A 5,645-nucleotide genomic window follows, 5' to 3' on the forward strand; every position below is an offset into this window, starting at 1 on the left:
AGCCTCCAGAAAGCTAGGATTACAAGCCTATGCCACCACGCCTGGCCCTTCTCTGTGAATACCTAAAATTCTCTTTGATTACCAGCAAATTCTCACTGGTGTCAGTTTAAAGATCTGACCTAAAGAAAATGGCAAATTTATAATCCTTTTCTACTGGACAGTCCCTAAAAGAGTCTCCCTTGAAGACTGATCGCCACAGGTTTCTTCATCTGTTCAAATTGGAGTGGGACCACAGGTGAGGCTCAAAATTTTACTCCTGCTCTTACCTCTGTTGTGCCCTGGGAGCCTGGTCCACGCTGAGTTCTTGGGCTGTGTCTCTCCTCAGAACAGGCAATGGTGAACAACTTGTTCTCCAGAGTCCTGTGAGTTCTTTTATGATCTGAGATGTTATGGTTTAGGGGATACTGTCCCCAGGGATCTTTGTTAGACGCTTGGGAATAATTTCCAATTAAAACCATAAAAACCACAAAAGCCAAAAAAGATGCAAAGTATGGGTTCTTGTCCTGAGCTAAGGATAAGTCGATCCCAACTGGGAAGCGAGAAGGACCTGCGCCAGGCCAAGGACATAAGTAGGAAGTGTATAATTTCCTTGTAACAGTGGGTGCCAAGTATGGGGTGGGCATCTGGAGGCCTGGATCTGGAATCATTCACGAGATCATTCTGGAAAACTGCATATCCTGGGGTTCATCTGATTGACAGTGACTACCACACCCCCAACAGTGGTGGCCTGGGGGCATCTGCATTGGAGTTGGGGGTGCCGATGCAGTGTGATGTCATGGCTGGGATCCCCTGGGAGCTGAAGTGCCCTAAGGTGATTGGCATAAAGCTGATGGAATCCCTCTCTGGTTGGACCTCACCCAAAGATGTGCTCCTCAAGGAAGCAGGCGTCCTCACAGTGAAAGGTGGCAGAGGCACCATTGAGGAGTACCACGGGCCTGGCATAGACTCCATCTCCTGCACTGGCATGGCGACAATCTGCAACATGGGCGCTGAATTTGAGGCCACAGCGTCAGTGTCCCTGAAAGCCACAGGATGAAGAAGACGTTACCTGAGCAAGACGGGCTGCACAGACATTACCAGTCTCGCTGAAAAATTCAAGGCTCACCTGGCACCCGATCCTGGTTGCCAGTATGACCAAGTGATTGAAATTAGCCTCATGAGCTGAAGCCACACATCCATGGGCCCTTCACCCCCGACCTGGCTCACCCTGTGGCCAGCGTTGGTTCTGTGGCGGAGAAGGAAGGATGGCCTCTGGACATCCGTGTGGTCTTATCGGCAGCTGCACCAATTCCAGCTACAAGGACATGGGATGTTCGGCGGCTGTGGCCAAGCAGGCACTGGCCCCCGGACTCAAGTGCAAGTCCCAGTTCACCATCACGCCGGGCTCTGAGCAAATCCGCGCCACCACTGGGCGGGAAAACTATGTGCAGATCCTGAGGGGACGTGGGCAGCATTGGGCTGGCCAACACATGTGGCCGCTGTATCAGCCAGTGGGACAGGAAGGACTTTAAGAAGGGGGAGAACGCAATTGTCACCTCCTACAAATACAGTGCCACAGGCCACAAGGACGCCCACCCGAGACAAATGCCTTCGTCACGTCCCCCGAGATGGTCACAGCCCTGGCCATTACGGGGACCCTCAAGTTCAATCCAGAAACTGACTTCCTGACAGGCTAGGATAGCAAGAAGTTTAAGCTGGAGGCCAGGACGCAGATGAGCTTCCCCGCACGAAGATCGATGCAGGGCAGGACACCTACCAGCACCCCCGAGACAGCAGTGGGCAGGGGTGGAAGTGAGCCCCGCCAGCCAGCCCGCGCCTGCAGCTCCTGGAGCCTTTTGATAAGTGGGACGGCAAAGACCTGAGGACCTGCAGATCCTCGTCAAGGTCAAAGGGAAGTGCACCACTGACCAAGTTACGTTTAAAATTTTAGGTTAAGTTTTATAACAAAGTGTGCTATGAGAGTGCAGTGTGGTGTCGTTGCTAAGTAATTGCTTAAACTAATAATGGTGATCAATCATATTGTGTGTAATAATTATAAGTCAATAATAGTCAAAATCTTAAATAAGTTTGTGTTAATTAATAATAAAATTGTCACAAGAGTATTTTTTAAGTTAAATAGTCCTAAATAAGTTTAAACCTTAAGTCTCGCTATCAGTTGCGAAGTTTTTATTCTGCCTGATACCTGAGTGGCGGCTGAGGATTTTAGAGAACCTTTTGTTCTTGCAAGAAAAGAAAATAGTTAAAACCATGGGGAGGGGGTGTCTTTCAGGGGTTGAATCTGCACAGGTTCATCCCCAGGTACCACGGCCTGGATGAAGGGAGTAGAGGAGAGAATGTAGAGGTCAAGGGTGGGCGTGTGGAGCCCAGGAAGTGCTGCACTGAAGGGCAGAAGTAAAAGAAGACAAACTGGAAAGAAAGGAGAAAAATACAGCTTTAAAATTTAGAAACCTCATTATACCCTGCAGGGTGCATTCTTTCTTAGACTAAAGGCCCTTAAAGGCCACACCTGTCATCACAAAGGCCGATCTTGGCATGGGTGGGTGGGGGGTGGGGGTGGGATGGGGTAAAGGGGAAGCAGGGAAACTGGGGAAGATGGGGTGCTGGAGGAGAGGCGTGGGGGCCAAGGAGCACCTTGGCTAGCTGGAGTCTGGCAGGGGCGGTGAAGCTTGCAGGGCTAGCTCAGGCGGGCAGAGGTGGCGGTGGGCAGCATCGTGTGGGGCTGATGGGCCTGAGCTAGGGTCGGAGAGGAAGGGGTAGCCAGACATTCATCCCTGTCACTTTTGGTTACAGGACGTGGCGGCTGGTCGGACAAGGGGGAGCTGTTGGGCAGGGTCTGACCCCCAAGCCTGGGCGATATGGCAGGTGAGGACAGCCATCTGCCGGGCAGGTGAGTCCCTTCCCCTCTCTGGGCCTCCCCTCCCTGGCCTCCTGGAAGAAGGAGGTTATGAGAGCGAGGACCCGCGAGGAGAAGCGGCTGGCCTCCCGGCAGAGAGGCAGGAAGAGGAAGACCTTTAGCAAAGGAGACATCTTCTCGGGGGGAGCCGAGACGGGGCGAGACTGGGGGGCCACGGGCCGTTCCAGGCGGGAAGAGCACTTAGAGCGGGGCAGAGAAGACGAGGGCCACCAGTATTGTCCCCAGGGAGGTGACAGGAGACCCTGGGGACAGCCCGAGGGGATCCACCTAGCACGTGCAACACTAGGCCAGGCCTGGGTCCGACAAAGAGGGACGGGGGGGGGGTCACAGAACATGGAGGGCTTAGCCGCCACCACATCTCACCCACTGCAATCCACTTAGGAGAAGTATACAGATTGGCTCTGGCAGGGCCTGGCTGGGCCCGGGCCAGGGCGTCCAGGGCTGGAGAGCGGGAAAGAGGGGCAGTCCGCAGCAGGACTCCATGGGGGGAGCGGTGGCCGCGGGTGGCGGGCTCCGGAGAGATACCGCAGCAGGGAGGCTGCAGAGGGCCCGGCCTGCGGATACACCGTTCCCAAGCGGCACTGCGGCCCAGGGGCTGGCGCGGAGAGGGCCACAGTGGACTTCGTGACACTGTATGCTCTAACCGCTCAGCCCCTGGGTCTGGCATGGCAGACAGGACAGCAACCAGGGGAGCCAAGGGCACGGGGCGAGGACCAGGCGAGGCGAGGAGTGCGTGTGCGTCTGAGGGGGGAGGTTGGGGCGCAGGCAGGCTGGGGTGCAGTGGCCGGGTGGCGAGCCAGAGGGGCATTGGCTTCTAGAGCCCTTGGCCACGGGCGGGCCTCGGGCAGCAACGGAGCGGGATCGGTGCCTCGGCGCTCGAACTAGAGACCAGGCCAAGTCTCTAGCAGGGGTACACACGCTGCCAGCCCTCGAAGGCCAGGATGCCAGGTGCGTTGACAAGTAAGAAAGACATGATATTGGCCGGGCGTGGTGGCGCACGCTTGTAATCCCCGCGCTTGGGAGGCAGAGACAGGAGGATGGCGCAGGTTCGAAGCTAGCCGCGCGCGCTGCCTTAGGAGACCCTGTTTCTAAATAAAAATGTAAAAATAGGTCTGGGAGTGTAGCCCGGAGGTAGAAGGGCTTCCAGGAACCCCAGTACCACCAAAAAAAAAAAAAAGACATGATATTGTCCGGTGTGATGGAGAGGGAAGAAGGAGGACCTGCATCCACCGCCTTCCAGAACATTGCAGGCTGGCACTGCGGGGAGGCTGCCACCAGGAGGGGTCTGTTCCTTTGCGTTTCCGAAAGAGCTCACACATCACTGCTGCTCTCTAGACCCCACCCCCTTGGACCTTCAAGATGAAAAGAAATGGTGCTACCCAGCTCATGTCTGGGCCTTCAAACCCGGGGACTTCGTCAAGTCCATCTAGCTCTGGGTGAAGATTTATAAGCCGTGCTGGCTCGGAACCAGTACGCTACATTACTTGACTCACGAATCGCTCTAGAAGGTGAAGCTGGAGGAACAGACCTTGGGAACACCACAGCAGCCCAGACCCGCAGCCCCCGCCCCGGGGACCATCTCGCAGCCGCCTGCCGCGTCCAGGATCACCATCGCGCCTCCCTCCTCTCTTTTCCTCCTTTTCTCCACTGTCTTCTCGTTTCATGTCTGTCCTTGTTTCTCTGCTTGAGAGATTCAAAGCATCCGTGACTCTGTTTCCCCTCCTGTCCCCTGTTAAGTTTGTACTAAGTCGTTTGCACTGGTTGGAGTTTTGGAACCAGCCTTGGGTCTCTCTCGTGTGTGTGTGTGTGTGTGTGTGTGTGTGTGTGTGTGTGTGTGCGCACGTGTGCGGGCCGCTTGGGCCAGCCGCCCCAGCGCCTGCCTGCCCTCCACCTCAGTCTGGGGGGCGTCTGGGTGCGGCGAGTACCAGAGGCCTTGCCCTGCCCACTGGAGCTCCAGAACACCAAGCCACCTCCAACATTCCATTCCGAAACACCTCGCCCTTGCCCCTCCCACCAGGGCCTCACCAGAAGCCCTGGATTCATCAATAAACACAGTTACAGCATTTTGTCTCAGGAAAAAAAAAAAAAAAAAAAAGGCCTATCTCTGCACCTGGAATCCCTGTGCTTTGTGGTAAAGAATTCCTCCCCTAACTCTGACCTTGGGTGGAGCCCAGAGCACCCCAGCCCTTCCACGATAGCAAGACCTTGCATGCCAGATAAGAGAGGGCCAATTTATCCTTCTCTAAAGCTGCCTACATAATACCTGGCTCACCCCATGTGGTTTTCTCCCTTATAAACCCCTACCCATGCCAGTCGCGCGCCCCTCCAGTCAGATTTCTGGACTGAGGGCACTGCCGCCGGCCAGCTAATAAAGGCTTCCATTGGCACAATCCCTCGGACTCTCCAGTCTCTCAGTTCTCGCTAAACCTGCAGACAAGGGCACAGTGGTGGGTGTGGGTCCTTGGAGTGGGGCAAGGTGTCAGATTGGAGACTGACCTCAGATGAGGAACACAGGGTGTTATAATTGCAGAGAGAGAGACAGACAGACAGACAGACAGAGGGAGACCTGTATGTACCCACCACACTCTTCCCCACACCCAACACCATCATCCTTGGGAATGAACCCAGGGGGATTCTACCACTGAGGAAAAACCCCACCCTTTTGAAAACATTGAAACAAGGACTCCTAAGTTGCTGACGTTGGCCTGGACACTGCGATTTCCCACTCAGC

At 55.2% G+C, this 5,645-nt stretch overlaps 1 pseudogene across 1 annotated transcript; it reads left to right on the forward strand.

Annotated features, from left to right (window-relative positions):
* The first annotated feature begins 490 nt into the window (after positions 1-490).
* Positions 491-4,344, forward strand: LOC308276748 (aconitate hydratase, mitochondrial-like; annotated as a pseudogene). The gene is made up of 3 exons: positions 491-1,911; positions 2,888-3,143; positions 4,250-4,344. The product of its transcript is annotated as an aconitate hydratase, mitochondrial-like (transcript).
* The last annotated feature ends 1,301 nt before the right edge of the window (positions 4,345-5,645 follow it).

The sequence above is a fragment of the Muscardinus avellanarius genome (genome assembly GCF_963383645.1).
Source record: "Muscardinus avellanarius genome assembly, chromosome: 18".
Taxonomy (NCBI): Eukaryota; Metazoa; Chordata; class Mammalia; order Rodentia; family Gliridae; genus Muscardinus; species Muscardinus avellanarius.